The 24771-nt window shown below is 33.5% G+C and overlaps 1 protein-coding gene across 3 annotated transcripts in view; it reads left to right on the forward strand.

The window, feature by feature from the left end:
• The window catches only part of LOC142973968 (MAM domain-containing glycosylphosphatidylinositol anchor protein 2-like), a 213239-nt gene that overhangs the window by 39932 nt on the left and 148536 nt on the right, over positions 1–24771 (forward strand). For 2 of the 3 annotated variants that reach the window (XM_076116012.1, XM_076116015.1), the window contains exon 1: positions 23274–23394. The exons of the other annotated variant lie outside the window; for it this stretch is intronic. The gene's annotated coding sequence lies outside the window, so the exon portion shown is untranslated. Of the gene's footprint in view, positions 1–23273; positions 23395–24771 lie in introns of those variants that run through there. 3 annotated transcript variants of the gene reach the window in all.

A 24771-nucleotide genomic window follows, 5' to 3' on the forward strand; every position in this document is an offset into this window, starting at 1 on the left:
TATGATGTAAAGAATATAAATGCTTTTAGAAATTAAATTAAGGGCAAATGTGATTTTGTTAGTTGTTTTTAATTAGTTGTATTATGAGAATTCTTGATCATGATCTCTTTAAGTTACATTTATTGAATATACGTCACAAAAATAACAGCACGTCTTCCTTATTCAAGTACAAACAAATAGAATAAATGTATGATATTACTCTTCATACACTGCACCCACCCCAAAAGACGCGAAATGAGAATATAATGATAATGAATTATATTTCAAGTTGGTGCGCAACAGCGCCCCCTAAAATAGCTTCATAAGACAAAACTAAACAACGTGCCGCGTACTACGAAATGAAGATAAATTAATTTACCGTCAGCCCTTATTTACATAACGCCAACACTATGTAGGAATGATGAACATCTTCTTGTAAGAAGGTACGAGGATATTGTTTAAATTTCATACAACGTGCTTTTTAAACCTGCTCTTAGTATGCGTTAGTTTTGTATAAGTGCCTGATCGTTGATAATATATACTAGCTTTTACCCGCGACTTTGTCCGCCACCTGAATTTTCCCACGGGAATGCGTCATTTTCCCGCGGTAAAAATAGCCTATGACCTTTCTCGGGTATCAAAATATCTCCATACCAAATTTCATGCAAATTGGTTCAGTAGTTTAGGCGTGATTGAGTAACACACAGACAGACAGAGTTACTTTCACATTTATAATATTAGTATGAATTATGCACACAACGCGAAAGCTATGGTTGTAATAGACTAAGTACTATGCCGCGATTCTCTACCACTAACCACCACCGATAACCCGCTAGGTATCATAAAAAAATTACAAGCGGTTCAGCGCATTAGCGGGCATCGAAGAAACTATTTTGGCAGTAGCTACATTTTAAAAGTCAAACCCACGATACTCGAAAATACCGACTGTACAGAATTGCGCTACAGCTGATAGTAATTTTTAATCTCGGGTTCGACTTGCACGTTATACTACGTACTGTTGAATAGTCAACAGAAACAAATAATAAAAAAAAAACATTTTTTAGAGTTTATTATTTAATGCCAGCAACTTAAAACGTTTTTTATTTAAGTTTTAAGCACAAAGACAAAATTAATTTTAAACTAATTGTTATACAATGTAATGATTGCGACAGCGTATGAAAATTTATGCAGTTATTTTGTCCAAAAATAACTTTGATTATAGGCCATTGTCAGTTTTGCTTGATATAATTATGTTTAAATTAATTAAAAGAGTATTGTTTATTAACAACACCAACAGTTTAATAATATTTCAATTATTTTCAATTGTATTTCTTATATCTTTCCACAAAATTGACTCAGTAAAAAGGTCTTTAAAAAAAGCATTCAAAGAAATAACCAAAGAAATTGAGATCAAAAACTATATGGTGAATAAGGACAACAACACTAGCTACCATTATTCATTTGGCGAAAACACCACAAAAACATAAAAGCAGGAAGAACAGGTAAAAAACTGTATGCCGCTTTATTCTACGACCCTTGACCCGTACGCAACTATAAAGACCCAACTTACTTATCAACGATGACCTGAATGATAAGAACTGAGCGTTGAAAGCTGTAGTTCGGGAGATTTAATAGATTAACAAAGGTTTTTAAATAGCTGTACAAAAATACCACTGAACTCTTCCACAATCCATTCAAAGAGAAAGTTTTGTATGCGGAAACCGGGAAAAAATAAGTCTATTTTCGTTCAGTTCTGCCTTTTAAGTCCAGACTGTTGTAATACTTCATTCATTTGTCAAATGTAAGAGGAAACTTTTCTGTCTTTGATAGTTATTTTGCTGTATCTATTTTTAGTTGACTGTCACATGTGTAGGAACGAGGACAGGATATACATTATTTAGTTTTCTAGTGAGCAGTTTTGTATGCCAGTGAGTGTATTGAGCTGAAAAGAATACTTATAGATTGTGCATTTTTTGTTCGTAAACAGAGATTGGATTAAACGTACAAAAAATAGATTCTTTTATTTATGTAACTGTAAAGACTATATTTCAGTATAATCAGGAGGGCATATCAAAACAGCAATAAAAAACGTTTGGTTAGAATTTGAAAATAGTTATATAAAATATTTCTACAATCTATACACATTATTAAAGCCCAATATTATATGGTATATCCCGCATAGTTATTTCCTAGTTCCCATAACAATAAAATCGTTTGAGTAGTTCCTAAGGAGAGCCATTCGAGGTCATTGGACTTAATTGAAGTATAATCCCGTGATTATCATCAGCGTAATCGATTCAAAGTCCCTATTCGTAATAGGGTACGCCACAAATGTCAGTTCTATTTAATTCTAACGGTAAATCGTTTTAGGGTTAAGCTGCCCCAGTGATTTTTGGTCCGATTTTCTTAAGTGTCTGCTGTCAATTTGCTTTCGCCATGAAAATGTTACATGCTTCCTCTCTTTGAAGCTTCCTGATGATGATTGTATTAACTACATTTAATTTTAACAAAATGAATAATTTATTGGTGCAACTTGACCAGCGTGGTGGACTCAAGGGCCAACCCCTCCCTCATTACGGGAGGAGACCCTTGCCCAGCAGTGGGACATTAATGGGTGAAAATTATTTTATTTATTTATTGTTGGAGCAAAGCTATCATAAATATAGTCAATTTCTAACATTAATATGAGTAAGTAAATAGGATACCCCTTTTGTTTCCGATTTTTCCGGAAACAAATAACCTCTGTATAGTAATGCAAAAAGCTCAGCAGGCAGCCGTATTTATACAGACTGTATTAAAAACTTCTTGACGTTGCAGAAAATGATTAGTTCAAATTTTATTGTACACGAGTCTAGAAACAGCAACGCTTTTACGACTCCAAGACTAACGACTTCAAAACAGCACACGGTCAGGAAAGCCAATACACCTAAATGTTCTGGCGACGAAGCAAAATGTACCGCTACTAAAATTCAAGAGAATCCAAAGCAAATAACAGAACCAGTTCAACATACCCGACACAATACACATAATACAGTACCCATGTACTGTTGAGCAAATATTAAAATAATTTCAACGGTCAACAGAGGGATGGTACAATAGGTACAGTCAAATATAGGCAGCATGTTTCTTGCTTTGTTCGAATGATGAGATCTAATTCTTTATAAAGATTTGAGTTCGTGTATTAATAATGATGTATGCGACCGTTTGCGGGATGAACATTGATTATTTTTTCGTTTGTTTTCCGCTTAACCCTATAGCATCTGTGACTACTGTTATTAGTATTTGATAAACTTATGAGATAAGATAACCATTGCACCTGAACATATTTCGTTTAGCGATGAATTTAAATGTATTGTTAAATAAATAATATTCAAATTGTAGCTGATTGTAGTATTCCTGTTTCTCTCATAATTCTCATACATTTGTTTAGGCGGCCTCGGATAAGTTATTCCAGTTTGTCTAATAATTACATTGTCTGACCAAGTTGTGAGCTTTGTTTTAATAAAGTTAGTTGGCCAGTTTAGCGGCTAACGCAGCTGGTTAGTTTATTTATTTATTAACCAAAATTTGTATAAATTCTAGTTAATTTTAGGCAGACAATTTAAATAGCCTTTGTTTATTTTTACAACTAAGCTTCGTGTGGTCCTAAGCATTATTTACTTTCGTTTTAAGTTCATTTGTAACAAAAAGGTACTAATTTTAATATTTTTGACTGTTTATTTTTCTAACTGAGGACTAGTCGTCAATATCAAAATACCCCTTTTCGCAACGGTATTCTAACAAATTTAGATTTAATTTCACAACAAAGCCGTTGCTGACTCAAAACAGTAAACTAAAAGCTTAAATGGATAAAGATCTTCAAACTCCATGAAACGTTGGCATCACGCTTTGGCATGACGTGTGCGTATATATAAAGAACTCAGGAAGCAACTAGAACTCTTAATGACCCCTCAACACTAAGTTTAATAGACACTTCGTTACATTCCGCCGTCACGCGATCCCGCAAATTGTTGAAACCCTTTAAAACGCCATTTTAATTTCCCCCCGACGATAACCAGCGATTGTTGAGGCAACAAGTTATTTGAGAATTCAATTAACAATTTCTTTTGAAAATATTGATGAATTAATTGGCGGGGACAGAAGTGGGACAAGTTATATTACGCAAAAAGTATTTTTACAAGTTGTTTAGCGAAAAAAATCACTTAAATATTTCTAAAAATGTAATATTGTGGATTTTGAAGTTTTTTTCAAATTACTGCTTAAGTTTAAAGTAAAAACGATTTTCGTGATGTACAATCTGAAAAAATACCATAAACATAGTTATCATAAACATAGATGTATAAATTATCTAATAACGCTTTAAATACCTTTATTTGCTTGACAAAATTTCCGTGTTGTAATTTAGGTAATATGTAGTTTTTATTTTCCGATAAACTAAAATATTTAATACATTTTTACAAAGAAAGTTCCTTTTACCGCATTACGATTACCATTATATCAGTTACTGTCTCAGAAAGCATTCCTACTCAAGGATTCCGTGCGAAGGTAAATTCCTTTATAACGCGCACCACAAACCTTATTACTGCGACCTATTTATATCCATTCTCTTGAGAACAAACGTTAAATGAACTGCAGTAACGTAAATGTAGTTTTAAAAACTACATATTGTAAATAGCACACTTTACAATGGAGAGGAGAAAAGGAAGAACTCTACGCTTTTTTCTTTCTTCGTTTGACGCAAGTTCGTTGAGGTCAAAATAGCAATATTTTAACTACGTAAATACCCTTAGATTTAAGAAAGTGAGTTTAGTAATTGCTGATTGAGTCAGAATAAATAAGAGGTTCAAGTTTTTGTTTATGGATTAACAGCACCCTCGCGAAAGCGCAGCTGTAAAAATTATCGCACATATTTTATTGATCGTAACTGTTACCTACAAGTGGACAAAGCGTATAATTTGTTATTGAATAATAGCACTAATAAAAAACATTTCAATTTAAATAAAAAAAAAAAAATCTACGTTGCTTCGAACAAAAGTCAACGTCAATTTTAAAGTTAAGCCCCAGCTTAAAAATTTAAATAAAATAAAATATGTCCGCTGCAAATTCTCGTACTTTAAAATTATAAATCCGTACAAAATACAACGAAAGTCCAAAAGTCGTGTAACTGCAAGCTGGTAATTGGCCGTCAATTATATGCTTTATTACGTAAGTAAAGTTGTCCGACAGTTAGGGCTGCCGACAAAAGATTCCTTTTGTAGATTTGCACACGTGTACGCTTACACGTGACCATTGTTTTATGAACCAAGAGAGTATTGTGTAACTATAAAGTATAATGACTTGTGCTTTTTTTTTCGAATATACTAAATATTTATTGAAAAAATACATTTAACAATTTAAGAAAAAGTCCTAGTTCTCTATTAGCATACTAGTAATCTACGATGTTTGGAGTTTAAGTGAATACGTCACATCCGTGATTTTAAGTTTCTGAAATACTTATCTAATTGAAGAAAATTAATATTCACTTTAATTGCCTCTTTGAAATTTATCGTTTGCTGTCAAAAGTCTATTAATATTAAAATCAAACCTAACTTTCTACCATGACAGGTCATGAACGAAAACTAATTTAAAACCAATTGCTGAATACGTTAAACCCACGACAAAGGATTAAGGTAGCTTTTGGTACATGAAAATATTAATAGCCGAATTCCGTGAATCGGCAACCCTGTTAAAAGGAATCAGTGTCGACACGTGGACACATTTTCTCATTACAATCAGTAAAAGCTAAATGAATGAAATTTCGCTGCTGTAACTTTAAAATTTGTTTAACTTTATTATTCACTGAAAATGTATGTTTACTCCAAATCTAATTTCAGTTGAAATAAATATTACTCACATGAGCGCATTCAAATTAATAATTCACATTTAAAAGGTTTTAACATAGTTTGAAGCTAATAGTTTATAAAATGCACACATAATATCACGCCTGTTGCAACCGGTGTTTAGGTGTCAAAATGGGCGAGCTTATTGTCACTTATCGTAACCGTTGCAAAACTGCGAACTATTTAATAAAATATTGTAATAGTAGTCCTTTGCTCAACCCGAGAAGCGAAACCGAGGCCCCATGTTCAGCGTTTAAGAAACACAAATCAAAAAGAAATATCAACAGAGAAATAACAAGCTTTATTGATAACTAGCTGACCCGCGCAACTTCGCTTGCGTCACATAAGAGAGAATGGGTCATAATAATCCCCGTTTTTGTAACATTTTTTACTGTTACTCTGCTCCTATTGGTCGCAGCGTGATGATATATAGCCTATAGCCTTCCTCGATAAATGGACTATCTAACACTGAAAGATTTTTGCAAATCGGACCAGTAGTTCCTGAGATTAGCGCGTTCAAACAAACAAACAAACAAACAAACAAACTCTTCAGCTTTATAATATTAGTATAGATATACACAACTATAAAGTACTTAAGTATTTTAAGCCATCAACTTACGTCCCAATTACCCCTTAATTCAAATTAGGGCAATTAAATTTTGTAAAAAATATAAAATAGTTCAACAGACTATAATATTAATAGGTAATAATAGCTAATGGTGCGAGTAATTCCTTGTATTACCGGCAGCCTTGCTAATTGGGTCGTAGAGGTCAAACGGCAGCGTTCCCTGTAAATACTAGAGTAAATATGCTGCATTAAGTTAAGAACTAAGCTGAAGTATTCTAAAGCCAGGTAATACGATGTTAGCCTACGTGCAATTTATATTCAATCAAGCGTTTTGAAACGATTTTTCATGAAAATTATTTTAAGCCTGCTTTCGTTTCTTTACTGCTGTGTATAATTTAGCCTCGTGCAATTAGGTTTACTTGAATCCCTATATATTAACTTTCGACGATGCAATTATAAAGAAGACCTTTAATTTATTATTTGTCCGAAATAGCGTAGTCGAAGTAGCATACGCATAACGCCACATGCTTATGGTCAGGAATTGTTCTGGTAACAGTTCAGGCACCACCATCTATGACTGGTGTCAGTCAAACGCAAAAGCTGCACTGCATTAGCTTTTTCCTGTCAATACTTCCAAGAGATTCAAACATTGTCGTTTCAAATCTGAAACCGGGGTGTTGTAAAATTTTCTACACCTATTTTATTTATCGCACTTCTTCTCAACCTTCTGTTAAATAAACAGTAAAATTACACCTTTTTCGTAGTAACACTGTTCACTTCCTTTTACTAAGAACCTTCCGCTTTCAAACCGCAAAATGGTAGGTACGGCTAAAAGCCAAAGAGAATTTTCAAATCAACGGCACAGCAGACAACGCAGAAACTCTTTTCTGACCATTGCATTCTACCTAATTGTACTCTTACAACAAAAGCTTTGAAGCGATTGTAGTGCTTTATTTTTTTTCTAATTCATTAGCACGTTCGGACGACAAAGATTAACGACATGGCTGTACAATGCAGAGGTAGCAAATTAAACAATTCCAATTTATCCGGCTCGAATACCAGCTCGTTGGCTGAGGTAGCAAAGCAGCTAATTGCTCAACTTTTCTAATTAAAATTTACTTGGAAACCTGGATGTCTTTAGGTGAACGTTCGATCTTGCATGAGTGCTTTAAGAGTTTGAAGTTGTGTGAAGTACAGAGATATAAATAAAGTGAAATGGCTGTACTAATATATTGAATACTTCCTTTTCACGTTTTCGTCTTTCGACAGTTCTAAGGTTTCGGTCTAAGAATAGAACGGACTTTATTTATTTTTAGGAGCTACCGTTTTAAAGGAAGATCTACCTTGTGAAATATTGTGGCAGTGACATTGGATCGAACAGATTTTATTTTAAAGTGAGATGTTTTAGACGTCACAGTGGGTTTTGATAAGAATCTACCTCAATGTAAGATACGGGAATCAGTTGATGTTTATTTGGATGGCATCTCTACCAAAAAAAATAAAAACTTTTCATCAATCTATTTGTAAATTTGACGATATTTGGCCTAACAAAGAAGAAGTAGAAGAACTGACTCACTCTGAAGTATAAATAACAATACATGCCACTCTCTTCCAATTTGGGTTCACAGATGTCAGTAGTTTATAAGCTCCTTCCTTTCGTAAAACACTAACTCACTACAAGCTACACGAATGAAAATGAACGGAATCAGAAACTTAAACAATTACCAAAAGGAATACAAGAACTACACATGGAATGAAGGTAATATCGCGTGAATATTACCCATAACACAGATACCATGATAATTGCATAACACCATTTCATTACATGTGGGAGCCCCGTATTTATAGACGGAGTTGTAAGGCAAACTATTATGAAACTTTTACTCCTAATGTACAATAGTTTGAAAAGTTGTAAATAGCGGTTATGTACTGTTATGATAATTATTTATGCTTTGTGTTGTTATAAAGTAAACTAAAATTAAACTTTTAATGGATTGTTTTATTAACGTTTCTTGTTAACATTATTCCGTAATTTAGTCTTTCCATGGTAATTAGGAGCCCTAGGGACTTTCTCAAGCGATAATCTAAAATCAATTTACGCTCGGCTAGATTAGAAGAGTGGTAAACAAATTTTACATTCAGATTAAAGTCTAAAAATATTTTTAATTGTATAAAGTGTTAGACTAAGAACCTAGGGGATATTGTGTATCTCACTTGACAACGTTTTGCTAGGTTTTATACTGTATATAGATGGTCACAGGCCAATGATGATGATGATGATGATACTGTACATGGTCTCTTTTTTTCAAATTATGGTTAGTTTATGTTATGTCAAAGCAGCAATGTACTCCATAGTCATGACTATTTATCAATCAATCAATACACGCAGTTGCCAACTGAGATACACAATATATATTAAGATTATTGTTAAAAAGCAAACAATCTTGACAAAAATGTTTCTGAATAACGAAATAATGAACACGCAAGCCTAGCGACAGACATAAATTACTTACAAAGTTTAAAAGGCGTGTTAATTAATATAATTGCAATTAAACTGCAATGAACCGGTTACATTGTCTGGCGTCGGAGTGACTCGGTCATGTGTCATGCTCGTGAACGGGTGCTGCTTGAGTGACAGGTGCGTGCCGAGCCGGGTGCGTAGTGATTACGTCATTTGGTTTCCTCTGTTATGTCTTCAAAAAAATGGCTCAAAATTATTACGACATATTTTATTAAAACATAAAAATTGAGTGGAATCTTGCTTGTGGTGCGTGTGGCGGAGGATCGGTGCAAGATAATAATCTGAAATTTGTCTACAACGAATAATAATCCATTATCTTTCTGTATTTATAGTTAAGCTTTGACTTTATGTTACAAAAAGAACGAATAGTAAAGGTTATAAAAACTAGACGAAGTTTCAACGACATTTCCATTTCAAATACAAAGCAACTCGTTTTGCCACACAATCGTATACAATTTTTTACAGAATGAAAATACACAGCAACCGAGCATTATACACTAAACAGACGTCGCACAAACTCAATTGATATACATTCAGAACTTTTTTACGGCGCATTTTATGTCAAACCAATCCGATCCTATATTTTACTACTTTTATCCGAATATTTCAAATCTACATACGAATCCGATTTTCAGCTTTGTAGACCCATATTTGGCGGTAGGTTTTTCATTTTTCCAAAACTTTTTGTAAACACGTTGTATAGAAACCAGGCGTGTAAATATTCTGATGCAAAATTGTTTTGAGTTTTTTTTTGTGATTTGATTACTATTTGAACAACTATTTGATGACTATGATTGCCTCTGTAGTACAGCGTTAGTGCATGCGTTTGGAAACACACAGTTGAAGGCTAAAAATGGTAGTCGGACCATACATGCATGGACTATGTAATTGGACCGAAAAAAAATGCTGTGCTTGTTTGATTTTCAATTCGTCACGAAAACTTTTAGTGAGTGGAGTATAGAATTTGTCGTTAATCGGTTAATGACAACTACTGTCCCACCGAATTTTGAAAATTTAAAAAGCAGTTTGTACACTTATGGCTGCAGCAAACAGACTTATGCACGGGGACCAGTTTAAATAAAATTGGCCACCGTAGCTTAAATTGGCCAGAAGGACACTAGATGTACGTAGTTGTATCTATAGTAGAGGTTGAAGTTTATTAATTATTGAACATGTAGCCTTGACGAATGTATCGCAGCGGCCCGTTAATATTCCGGGTAAGCGGTACCAAGATATATTATATAATCGGATAGATACATCTGTACATTGTAAAGTACATTTCGGGTGCAAATTGTGTTAATGTCTATTAGAGCAATCATGTTAATAGATTTAATTAGGATATTATGTTATTGATATGTTTGTTCCTTACAAACTTCGCGATCTGTTATATATGTAATTATGTTCCTTTGGCAGATAATTGACGATTGGCCGATTTATTCCATTCTAATACCAAAAACTAATACCACTGGTATTTGATTCAACTCTTTTTTTTTCTATTCCGAACGGATACCACTTTTTAAATAATTTAATTTAATGTACGAACGAATACCAACAACTTGAATTTGGTACAGTCAGCGCAGTCAAACCTAATCAAAGTAAAGGAGAATGCTCAAAATGTATGGGAAAAAAACCCAGGCCGTACACAAACGGTGTGTAACTCAGAATTTTAGTGATACTGAGTGATTCAATTCCAGATATTCGCCTCTATCAAATTCGATGGCTAAATACAATTTTTTGCTATTATCTACTATTTAAAAGGTGAATTTAAAAAATAAATATTTTTCAAACATTCATCACAATGATTATTTTTTGAATAATATAATTGTATAAGTAAATATCTAATACTAATAAATAATTAATTTCAATGGAACTGTGATTTAAAAAAAATAATTAACAATAAAATAATTATATTCTATCACTACATAGTACATAGAAGGTGCCAGCTGCATTTCTTCCTGTGCATACTGCAAAAGTCAGTAGAGGGATGGAAGGGTTTGGTGCTTCATAGGTTATAGGCTAGCAATCTACCACCATGACAACACTTTTCTACCTTATAATAGCCCTCCAATTGTCTGCCAACCCGCATTAGACCAGTGTGGTGGACTAAGGCCTGATCCCCCTCTTTGTTAAGAGGGGAGGCTCGTGCCCCTCGGTGGGGACATATATGACCTGGTGATGATGACTCATTTTTCAAAAATATATTTTTTAATATTTTTAATTTGTAACTCAGTTACATACCTATATTCAAAATGTGTGACTCAAAAAAGATTAAACATTTATATAGGCAATTTATTTAAAAAATATAAAAATATAACTGAAAACCCCTACTGAAAAGTTATAGCAAAATAGTATGTTCAGTGATCAAATTTGATAGAGGTAAACATTGGGAATTCAATTACACAGTATAACTAATTTTTTGAGTTACATAACTTTTGTGTACAGCCTGGGTTTTTTTTGAGCATTCTCCTTTGTTTTTCAATATTTTTATGTAATCGTAATATTATAATGCTTAAAACTTTCCAAATTCACTTCACTCCAATATTTTTACAAAGGTTAGCATAGGTAAGAGTAGTTTTAGTGAATCATCTTGCTATTTTTTTTACCTGCGAGAAAGGGTGATATATATATTTTATCATTGAACAAGACGTTTGCTAACAAAATTTGTTTTTTTTTGGAGTTATCTGTTTTTTATTTTCAATTAAAGGTCTTATATTTACATACAAAGCATTTTTACTGACTGTACCTTATATCTTTGAACTTGTTTTGGTATTAGTTTAAACAATGGTATCCGTTCGGAATAGAAAAAAAATATGAGTTGAAACAAATACCAGTGGTATTAGTTTTTGGTATTAGAATGGAATAAATCGATTGGCCTAATGTTTAAAAAGTTTCCTGTTGCCTTAATTGTTATTCCATACTGGTGCTATTTTATTTTCAATATCCAAATATTGATTGGCTGTAGAATTTGTATAAATATTAGAGGATTCAGAAACTTCACTAGTACCTAAAATAAACCTACCTGAAACTATCGAACTTAATTATTGTTGTCAGGAAATGATAAAGTTTTACAGCGAAAGACGTCATTAGACTTTATAAAATAACAATATCTATAATGTAATAGCGACTTCCTCCTTATCACCTTGAACCTCAAGATTTTATACAAATATAGTTTATTCATAATTTCACAAATCAATACAAAGTACGAACTAGTACGACTAACATGTACCCGATCTTGTATTGCATACGTAATCATTAATTTAGCTGGAGGTAATAGAAACAGTGTGCTGAGTAGCGAGCAAGCTGTTGTTGCTTTTATAGCCTCGTAACTTCGGACATCATGTAGAATAAGGAATATGCACGGTAATATCGTGTTCTTGAATAAAAGAGAAGCGGACGTATTGCAGTTTAAGAAAATCTGTAGTTTTAAACTTTGAATTCCAGATATCTCTCGAATCGGTTTGTAAGCTGGTATAAAATTTATATGCACTTGTATCGTAAATGCACGTCTCCATCATACCATTTACAAATATAAAATCGCATAGTATCTGACGGATAAAGTGAAACATACTGTATAGTAAATCTGCGGATCAACTGAACATCATGCATCTAGTCATAGTAGATCTAACCACGACTGTTATTTTCAGCCTCTGTGTAAAGTTGTTACGAATTCGAAGACCGATGTTAGATTGGGTCATAATTAAGCATTATTTTGAAGATTAATTATATTAGTGATTTCTCAGTAACAACTTGAAGTGAATGTGTTCGGTGAATGGAAACAAGGAGGCTCTCTGGTACATGGAACTGGGGGCTAATTTTGAGCAACGTGTTGTGCATAGTTTTCAAACAATTTGAAATTAATCATGAAGGAAATGTATTACCAATTTGATACCATTAGTCACAAATAAATATGTTAAAAAAATACATAAAAAGCAAGTGGGTTTCTCAAGAAATTGTCTGAAGCCATTAAATTAATAGAATCAAGCGACTATCGGCTAGTTTCGCTCTGACAGTTGGTGTTGTGCACAAATTGGCAAGACGACTATCGACCTATTGCTCTCAATTGACTCCTGCAATTTGCATATTTATAGTTTAGGAATCAAAGGCCGTGTGATTCTAAGCAAAGAAGCATCTTTGCTTGGAAGAGTTCTGACTCACGTCCCGTTTTATGATTGTCAAAGTAGATTTAGAGTGGATTGAAAATACCAAACCCACTTAAAATATCACATCACGTTTCGGTTTTATTTTTCTGAAAGGTATAAAGCACGCACCTAGACTATAATGTGATAGACCTTGTCTGAAAGTTATACAAGCCGTTTGATGGATTTTGACTTGGCTTTGCAACTATGAACCGAAAAATAGGTTTACAAAGTAAAATTCGATCAAACTAGACGAAAAAGTTTATTTATTTTGAGTTTAAAGAAAGGTGTTTTTACAATCTGTTGAGTGAATATATAAAGTCCTCTATTTATATTTCGACTCAGAGTTCTACTAACGAAATAATTTCTATTAGACCAAGCTTAGCTTACCAAAAAAGCGGTTTATGTTTGTTCATATTTTATGGTGTAGGTACCAACGATACTTTAAATTATTCATATTTTAAACAATCTCTTTTCAATTTCATGTTCATTGCACTCGTTAAACAACAAGGTGGTATTAATTACGTAAGATTATCTAACCGTTAGCCTTTATTGCTTCGACCTATGTCTTTGCGAGTTAACACCAATTGAAGTGTCAAATGGCCTTAACCGGACAATTTGTGGAATTGCCGCGAAGACTTGTCCAGACACGACTCGTTTTAAATTCCGATCGCATTTGCTAATACGTATGTTTCTCTTTTGAATTTTACATTCAATACTTTTACATCGACTGTACAAAAGATAAACGCAGATAGATCGTTATTATGTCCGGATTGACTTGTTTTTTTTATTCGCATTGGCCTCCTATCCTGCAGTAATTATAATAGCATTAAAACATTATTACATTAAGAAAGACTCTGTAACTTTTTGCTACTTATTAAATTTAATCATCGCACCCGAACGGCATGGTACTTAAATCAACATTACCAGAAAAAAATTGAAAACAGAAAAAATCTCAAGAATTTCTCACTTACACTCCAAAACAATAGAACAAATAACATAACATAACGTTAATCCACATAAATAAGAAAAAATAAACCCTTATCCAATATTTTAAAATGAAAACTAGAATCTCATAATAATTGTTCATCTTCACAAAAGTTTGCGATCGCGCATTTTTGTAAATCCACATGAACAAGTCATGTAATGTTAGCTGATATAAAAATAAAGTTACCTTGGCAGTAGGTCGAGATTACGCAAGTGTACACTAGACTCATATCCTGGAATGCTCTCGGGCTGCCTCGGCGAGTCTTAAGACTTTCAAGAACACTTCGTCCCGATGGACTTTATATAACGCAAGACTTAAAACAACCCGGATACCATCTCAGGATGTAACAAGCTTTATTATGAATGTTTGTATGAATGAAAGCAGTTTACTCCAAGGAATAGGTACGAGTTTTATACGTTTTATGAATGCAGCAGACGTAATTTACTTTTCTTATACTAAGGTTCGTTATAGTTTTGCTTAGTTTGTTATACTTTAGGTACTTAAACTGCGATATTAGATGTTTACTTAAACTTGTTTTGCATTTACAATTAAGGAAGTTTAATGGATTGAAAAATTACATTGAATGATTACAGCGACAGTTTAAAAAAAGCTATATTTATCAATTCTTAAAACTTCACTAATCTCTTAGTTTTATATCAAAGTATTGCACCAAGTGATATGTTTATGATTCAAAAATTTGTTTAAATATTCTAAACATTGCGATTTATTTTATATACAATAAATATTTCTTTCTTTCTATTATAAAATTACCACACTTTTATAAATTACCCATTGTCACTAAATGAATGCCCATGACCAGTTGAAGCTGTAAATATTGTTTTCACTTTCAAAGAAACTTAACTTCTCAGTAATACTGCGTTACTTAAAATACGAGTACTTTAAGCCACACATTTGGGTTAACGAATGTTAAAAGCCGACAATTCGTACCGGTGTCAAAAGTTACCTACTTGCCAACTTCGGGAACTACTCTCAATGCTAACGCTAAATATCTTCACATTCATTTTCTCCTGGTACTTACTGGGCAGAACTCGAGCTTAAAGTTTCAAAAAGTACCAAACTTTCAAAAAGTACCAAGTTAAATTTGTCACTAGTGTACAAACTTGCACTATGGAAACCAATGAAGCAATGCCCAATCCGATGGTAGTTTATTTGTGTGTACCTAACTTTAAGAGGGTAGCGTACTTGCTAAAAAAAGAACTTTAATTTTTTTTATAATCTTGTTTAGGAAATATTTTTATTCTGATGATTACATTTAAATAATTGAGACATGACAGATGCATTATTGAAATATTATAAAAAAAATTACAAATGTGATAATGTTCACTGCCGTATTTATAATTACGACAATGCTCCTTAATGGTAATAACATTGTTATTGCATACCTCAGCTTTGATCTTGAACACGGCCTTGTACTACGCGAGTTCCCTTAACCGCTACGCGACCAACTAAGACTGTTTTACAGCGGTTTCATTGTAACACGATATCTAATTATCATTTACTTCCATCCAACCTTGAATTCGCAGTACGAAACTACATCAGATTATCTTCTTAACACCAGAACGCACTTCAGGCTTATTGTGTAGGCTCACAGAACCTAGATACGACACTGCTTTAATAAATTCAATTTCCGCTACACGTAGCCACATAGCTCTATTTCATTGTGGATTACGCTAAACAACTACTGAATAGAGTTGCGACATCACTCCAAAACATACACAGGAATTTAGGCATTGCTTCTGTGATGTAAAGCCGCTTGTTCTGTGTACATTTTTGATAGGTTTAACGTGCTGTGTGGCCTACTGTGAAAGTAAATTCCGACAAATTTAGGGAATGCGTATAATGAATCTGTGAGATCGTCTTGATAACAATATGCATGAATATTTCGCGTTGTGTTTCAGGTCCTCTGTTTTGTTAACATGAGTACCTTTACATATTTCAACATTAACTGCCTGTGGTTATTTTGTCGAATGATGGTAATTTGTGTTTTGGTACGTTTCTGTTGAAAAGCAACTCGGATTTGTATTTCAAATGTTATCAAAATATTGCTAAAGGTACAGATAACAATGTAACATGTGTCTGAATACACAAATGCTAAACAAATTTATGGCAATGGGAACATTTTTGGATTATACATACAGAATGCATGCCTGGACACAATTATGATAAGAATAAATAATCAACGATCTTACATTGCATAGGCATAGGCATAGGAAATAAAACATTAAATACAAAACTGAACTAATAAAAATAAGTGGCAAGGCACTACTTACATAATTCAATGTGAAATAATATTAGCTACATGAGAAAGTAAAATAACTACATCAGGCAAAATAATTTATTCACCGCGTCGCGTCATATATTTTTGAAGATGATGAATACATTAATCCTTCTGCTACTTGAGCGTCATTTACATACACTATCAAATTAAAGCCTGGTTTCTGAGTAATTTATCTGTGTAATGCATTAAATACATCTCCAGAGCAGACGGAGCCACAAACAGCGTGATGTATAGATTGATCTCGTCTAGTGGAGTGAGAGACTATAGTACGTGCTTTGCGGTTAGTAAGTAATTATTAAGTCAAGCAACTAGAAACGTTACAGAGTAGAAATATGCAGTAGGAAAATTGTGTTTGTAGGAGGAATATAACTTAGTTTTGTTATAATAACCCATCTCTTGGCTCAATTTAGTCACCTTTGATTATTATGTTCCTTTGAATCAAATCAGTCGCTTGCAACCCAGTATATGCAATGTGATATTTTTTGTAATCCAAAGTCTAAGGAATACTCTAGGTTGTAGTCTTTGTAACTCGTTAATATCCCGACAAACGAAAAGTAAATAAAATGCAAAAAACAAACGGATTATAGAAAAGAGAACATTTTAAGAATAGCAGATGCGCTTTTTATATCACAAAATTTCCTATACTTGCACTGTTTTTCAATTACCATTTCATACTGCAAAACAACTACTCTGTGCAAACCGGGGTTAGCGTATACCAAATTATTCACAACGAAAGTCCAATTTATTATTTACGTTGGACAGGTTTATCCGTAAATAACTTCCAATTGAGACGTAAGTTCGCAACTTAGCGCGAAGCATTACTCATAACGCAAGAAATATTGCCAACAAGTAAAATTCTCAATCTTTGAAGACCTGAAATCTGTTTCACCAAGTCTCTGAGGAGTTCAAATCTGTTTCGCCGCTGGTAACATTAATTTCTTGTAGCGTTCTCGAGATATCAGATGTATTTCGAAATTTATATTTTGATAGTTTGCTTGAAATTTAGTATCATTGATTTAGTATGAAGGTTTAGTAATTGATTGGGCTTCTTTGGGCTTCCCGGACTATCGAAATGATAAAATGTTGAAATATTTTTTTTGCAACCTACAGTTATACAATGAAATTATGTAAACAATATGTAAAAATATCGTCAGCTACGTATAAAATACAAGTCTGACAAAAACGTTTTTCATTTGAGTTTATAATTAAGTTACGTATTTAAACAAACCACTGCAAAATATAGTTCTAACCTTCGTAAAAGGAAGTGTGCCATTATCATTACGCTTGGTAAACAAGGCTCTACATAAACGAATAACATGGAAATATAGTACTGCCCACGTACCCTTGAGAAACCCTTTGTTGCTTTGTAAAGCACCCACGGGAACCGGTACCATGGTTGTATTTCAACCCCGGAAACCGTACCAAAAATAGCCGAAAGCCAACAAAAATATTTTGCATACAAAACTGCAAAGATAAATCAAAACTCACTTCCGTTCCTAACAACAATGTTATCTTTTAAAAAAACAATACACCGTTGGAATGATCTCAAAATCCCGGGCGATGTATGCAAATTAGTTAGGCAACTTCAACGGTATCCCATAGGACTGACCGGTCCACTGAATTCATCCGTGCTTTATTTAAACGTGCCACGTCAAGGTGAGTTTCCAACTATGGACATTAACAAACGACTATAAACTCTATTTCTATCACCAATAGGTTTAATACAAATTGGATCGTAACTCAGTAGTTTACCATATTTATAGCAATAAAACAGTAACTTTATCAATGTTTCTAAAATAAGATAGGATAGTCAAACGATATTACAGGAACAAAATTATAACATTATTGATAAGATTTGTTGTTTTATATACGTAGAATGCTTATCTATGAACCCTGTTTTCAGTATGATCCCCAGATAAAATTGTTGCTTAAAAATAAATTAAACTTATCGCAGTAGTTTGAGGCAAATATATACAAGGCAATTGTGAAGAGCTATCTAAAGATTTAATACGTGTGACATACGAATTTCATATTATTAAATCTCATCAGTACTTATGCGACGACTAAATGAGTTTCATTACTGCTGCATCTTCATCAAAACGTCAACATAATAACAAAATGAATTTTGCAATTACGCCTCTGCACTTATTACAGAGTACTTGTCTTTTAATAACGATAGAAGCTAAATTAAATAGCGAAAGCGAACTCTCTCTCTTAATTCTGAGACCCTTAAAGATATAATCTGACTTAGATAACAGTAAATTGAACTACACAATGCAGTAGACGATACAAAAGCAACAAATTTTGATTACGCCACGTAATTTTCACTTACTCCGAATAAATGTGTAAATTACAGCAGTGGATAAGAATCAAATTTCGAGTATATTTTCAAATCTATTCTTGGTATGTAGTTGAAAGGAAAGTCATTTAAATTGAATTTCATGCTCTGAGAATTAAATTGTTTGACTTTAATAACTGAAATTGGATTATAAATAAGTTGTGAAATTTTTCTTTTTTGTCATCAAAGCTGAAACAAAATTGCCTACAGCCATATTTATAATTTCACATTAAGTTTGTCGAAATATTTTAAAACACATGAGCTGAACAAACATTACTCGAAAAAGTACATCTAGCACGAGGGCAAATGTTCGCCTGAAAAACTATAGAGTATGTTTTTCCACGTAAAAGCCGGTCTCCTGTGCGGAAAGCTTTGCAAACATCATAGTCAAACAAAACATTCTGTACATAGTGAAAATTCCCAGACGGCGTTGAAGTAGCAGACTGTGACGTATACTCCAATTGCCGACGATTTATGCCCTCTTGCCTTCATAGTGTTGCACATTGGAAGAAAATTAAATTCCCTTGTAATTTACATACTGTTCACAAGTGCATATTAGCTAAAATATGCAGAAGATAATGCAGATGCGACTGGAATTTCACTGCAGCGTACTTTATGTGGAATCGCTGTTAAGTCTCGCTGCAGAAAGGTAATTTAAAGTTATATTGAAAGGAAATTTATCTCGTACTGTTTTGCATAATATATGATTAAATTAATTTTGTAAACTTGATTTAAATGCTCGGAGGCTATCGACACTTCAAAGGTAATACATATTTGATTACTTAATTTTGAAACAAATATTCATGTTTGTATCGCCTATGATATGAAAATTTAACGTTAACTCATAAGTAGTGACGTTAATATTCCGTACCAAAAAAAAAATAGTTTTCAAAGTTTAAGATAGAAGTAAATATAACTAAATTTGTTATTTCATTATGTTTAACGTAATGTAATTCGCCAGTTGGTACTTCTAAATAAAATCACCCAGTAAAAACCATAATTTTATCAAGAAAATTGTACCTAATTTGTTTAATGTAGAACAATCACCTAGAAGCGTGTTGCTTCTACTTAGAACTCTAGACACTTAGCGAGATAATTACACTCAGCGTTCTCGCAACAATAATAAAGAAAATTCTGAGTAGGCTTGCCCAATTTACATTTTCACCGACTTTTTAACAACAATAATATTTTTCAATTTATTCAAACTTTTTTTCATCGCGAACAAACTCGTGGTACTTGACAGTTTAGAGTCGTCCTCGATTTTTAAAAACTCCAAAGAAGATGAATTCACAAAATGGAATACACTTAGAACTTTGTTCCTTGTAACAAAGTTTCAGTTAGTCTAACAGAGTTTTCCGTTGTGAAACGGGTCCTTGGAGCTCGTTTACAGAGAGAAGCTTCTCATAATTTTCAAATAAACCAATCAGATCTTGGATGGACTGACGTGATTTGTATTTTAGTAAATTATTATAAAGTTCGGATTTTGAATCTAAACCAGCGTCCACAGAGGCTACGCTGAAGGCGTGACAGAACGGGAATATTATGCATTAGTGAAACCTGTAATATATTGTTCGCAATTTTGCTGCTACATAGCGTCGAAATTTGCTCAGAATGTTTCATAAAAAACGACACCGATGTGATAAGATGTGCAACTTTAAAGTTCAAAAATAAAATAATTAACCGCTGTAAGCTTTGAGATCGAGTTCGTTAAAACATAACAAATACGTTAGCACCTTAATTTAGCCTCAGAATAACGAGTGTATACCAATAGCATGTCATAAATAATTTCCTTATAAGTACTAATGTATTAAGGACAAGGCCACACTAACACCAATAACGAGTAAAAATACTAGTTTGTACGTTAATATTAGTGTAGTATACACTAATATTAACGTACAAACTAGTATTTTTACTCGTTATTCTGAAGACGAATTTTTTATACTTCATTTTTTCCCTATGTCCCTAACGTAGGAACTGCAGTAGCTAATCTGGACAAAGACCTGTGTACAGTCACTTCACGCGCCTGGATTCAGTGCCTTCATTGTGTGTTAAGAAAAGGTGTCGAGTGTATTCTGTGTGTCAACAACTGTATGTAGTATGACATGACTTTGTAATGATAACAAAAAAGTATAAATATTCTAATAGAAGTTGCTGGTTTTTTTATCGAATTTCAAAAGTTTCTAAGTAGCCATTTCTGACTAGAGTTATGGCTGGTTGGCTGTCATTTCCGTGAAAACATTTTAAGGTATGATTAATAATAATAAAGGTATGATTAATAATAATAATAATAATAAGCCCGCAGGGCACCTTGAGGCGAGGTGACGGGGAGTAGCGACCCCGCGGTACCTGAGTGCTCCAGGGGGAAGTCACCCTTCCTCATCTCTGGCTTGCCTTAGTTGGCTGGTCGGAGTGAAAACTGACGAGGAAGCGGTCCCCCGCCTCTGGCTTGCCTTCATTGGCCGTCCAGAGTGGAGTCGCGAGAGCAGAGCTCCCACTCTGTTCGGAGGACGGATGCTGAGCGTAAGTGGCTAGTGGGCCAGTGATGCCGGACCCTCAGGGAGCAAGTGATCTGAGTTTAACGTCCAGCGAGGCCTCTCCGTCCTTCAGCCGCTCACGTCCCTGTTGCCCCCTAGTTGCTTTTCGTGCGACTTGATTAGGGTGGCCCAGTTTGTGAGTTGGCAAGTCTCCGCCTGCCATTTTTACATGCCATTATTGACATTGTTTTCGGCAGGCGCCATAGTTCCCGTAATTTCCTAGTTTCCCAGTCCACAAGCACCTCATCTAATAGTCCAAGTAGTTTTCCCCTTTAGTTTTGCCATAGTCCCACACAATCCGGTGACTGTCCTTGGGTGCATTTTATAGTGTAGACAGGGATAGTCACCGGATTGTGACACCTTACATACTGTTTGAATATTAAAGCTGTCTAAATGGGCCTCTACGTGTTGGCTTCGGCCCCACGCACGCCTTCTAAAAGTCCGGGACTCCATAGTCCCGAGATAATGAACAGACATAATAATAATAATAATAAGACGGAGTATATTAATCGTATCGTATCGTATCGTATCGTTCTTTCGACAACAGGAGTTATTCCTAAACATCTTCACCACAGCCTCAAACTAATAGACCTAAAAAATACAACATACATAACCCTCCAAAAAGCAGCAATATTGAATACTTGTAGAATTGTTCGAAAATTCCTAGAAATTGACGAGAACGATATAACAACACAACACAACACGACACAACACTACACACCACACACTTAACTCACACACACACTGCATTTACTTGGTTTCGACCCGTAATGTAGTAAACACCAGCTCGAAAGCTGAGAAAAAATACACTCCCGAAAATAATAATAATATATTTTATTTGCAAAAAATGTGGTGGTATACAGGTATACAGGTGTTAATTATCTCAAAGAACAATCACATTTTGCCATTATTGGCATGCAAAAACTTAAAGACTAACATTTTAGTTCGATGTCTTAAACTCTAGGAAACTTTTAACATCATAAAAGTTGTTGCTAAGTAACCAATTATACATTTTTTTCTTAAATGCCATTGAATTTAAAGATTTTAAACAAGTAGGTAATTTATTGTACAATTTTACTGACATGGCTATGCAACTTTTATTATATTTTGTTAATCTGGGTATTTCATTTAAAATTAACATATTTGGATATCTCCTATTCCTAGAATTAACCGAAGAGGCGGTTTTGAACATTGCTTTATTTTTATGTACAAACATAGCACATTCATAGATGTAGAGCGATGGTAGTGGTAACAAACCAAGCTTACGAAATACCGGCTCGCAGGACTCATCCGGTTGCAAGCCATATAATGCCCGAATACACTTTTTTTGCGCGATGAATGCTCTTTTAATATCCACGCTATTACCCCACATCATAAGTCCATATCGCAGTAAGGACTCAACATAGGCATGGTAAGATGTTACTGCTGTTTTTATGTTTGTTACATTTTTTACCTTTTTTAACGCATAAACAAATTTTAACAACATAAACAGACTTAGAATTACAGTTGATTGTTCCTTCGTAAGGTTGGTCACCTTTGAAATTATTCACTTGTTTTAACCATTTAAATGAAGGATGAGCAGTGATGAGCACAATCGTGAATTATTGCTCTTGAAGTAATTGTAGCTGCCTGAACCATTTTTGATAATGTTAATAATAAGGCAATCTTTTGTCTGACAAATTATTAGCATTTGCTGTGATGCTATACTGATGATTTTCGGCTACCCATCTTTTAATCAGCCTTTATGCGCCTTAACCCCGCGTATTGACTTAGAACTGCACCTGACAAACAACTCAATTATAATGAATAACGTACTGAACTACGATAGGTTAATGCGTATTCCCACTCATAGTATCATAATCCAACTGAAACAATCAATTCATAGATTAGTTTAATCCCCGTACATTATCCATAAGGCAGAGTATGCATCATACGACAGAATTAGATCACTCGGGTGAGCTTAGGTCAATACAATTACATGTAATTGGTCGGAAGGGAGGGTATCATTAAGCTCATTCTTACTCTCCATGTGTCATCATTACACATATTCGGGTTCCTTCTTAGTGTCGTGTGTGAATTTAAAATGAATGTATGTGTTCGTGTTCTGTGAAGTGAGAGTTGACCTTACTCATTTTGTGTCCGTTTTTGACAGGTGAGTGTTATAAAAGGTTTATTTTCGGATATCTAGTTTCTGCGTAAATGTTAGTGCTTGATAAAGGAATTACGAAATGTTATTTATATAATGTTAGCCTTTGTTGAACATTCGTTTTTATATTATAGTGTAATTAAAAATTGAATATAGTTACATTTATTTTCACTTATACTTGAAAATTATACAGATATACTGTAAAATTATTTTAGTTTCGAACGAGTTATTTCTACATAAACAGGTCTCGTACAGAATACAAAATAAATTTATATGTATACTTAAAAATACAATATATTCGTGAAATACAACACTGTAACTTTAAAAAAATGTTCGGAATTTATATACAGTTGCAGAATATATTTTTATTACTTCTTTTATTCAACAGGTTGTAAAATGGAAGTTAATTTACAAACATAAAACCGGCTAAAATTTGGATTCTAAATTCACTGAATCCCTAAAACGTTTCAACAAAAATTAAACTCTCATGTGCTTTTCCATGTAATAACAAAAACTACTTACTAACTTAATTTACAATTTGAATCCGGGAGTGAAATCTGATTTACAAAAGTTAGTGAATGAGGCATGTTTTAATTACGTACTTATTTACTATGGAAAAAAATTGTTCATTGTTATGGAAGACCCGATAAGAGTATTAGTATTTACTGGGAGTCGATGCTGAATCAAATAAAATCTGATTTTGTTTTTTTTTTTAATTTAAAACAATCACTTTTAAACACATAACCTAACAAAAAATTTCTAAAATATTCTGCTTTTTGATTTTAAACATAACCTGATTGAAAAAGATAAATTCAATTAGAAGAAAATTAACAAAATAGATTGTGCTTATTTTCATTCCATAGTTTTGTTTCGTATCTTATTATCTTTCCAAAATCTTTGTAAATTCCTTTGAAATAGTTATAGCCTTTTTGAAATAACCACTTAACTTGGTCTTATCGCGGTGTCTAAGCAAACATCAGCTCGAATTGTTTAGGTTTTCGTTAATGCTTTTTTTTATATTAGTACAAATTGTGTAGTCTCTATTCTGTAATACGAGTACTAAAATGGCACGTTAGAAATAAATGCTATTAAACACGAAGATCATGGAAGGGCCCTTAAATTAAATTTGTAAAAGTTCACCAAGGTTCTCTTCGGAAAGTAAAGAAAATCCACAAAGGGATTACAAAGTACTGTCGCATCAATCAATGTAAGTAATTGCAAAAATTAAATTCCCATAAGTAAAGTTGTTCAGGCTGTGTGTGTACTTTGGGACTTTTCAATCACAAGATGAGAATGTTTGTTCACCTGTCTTTGTAGCTGGTTCAAGGAAACACAGACTTAGAAGTTTGTGCGGTTCTAAAATATATTTACCTACGAGCAGAA

Source organism: Anticarsia gemmatalis, chromosome 7 (assembly GCF_050436995.1).
Source record: "Anticarsia gemmatalis isolate Benzon Research Colony breed Stoneville strain chromosome 7, ilAntGemm2 primary, whole genome shotgun sequence".
Lineage (NCBI taxonomy): Eukaryota > Metazoa > Arthropoda > Insecta > Lepidoptera > Erebidae > Anticarsia > Anticarsia gemmatalis.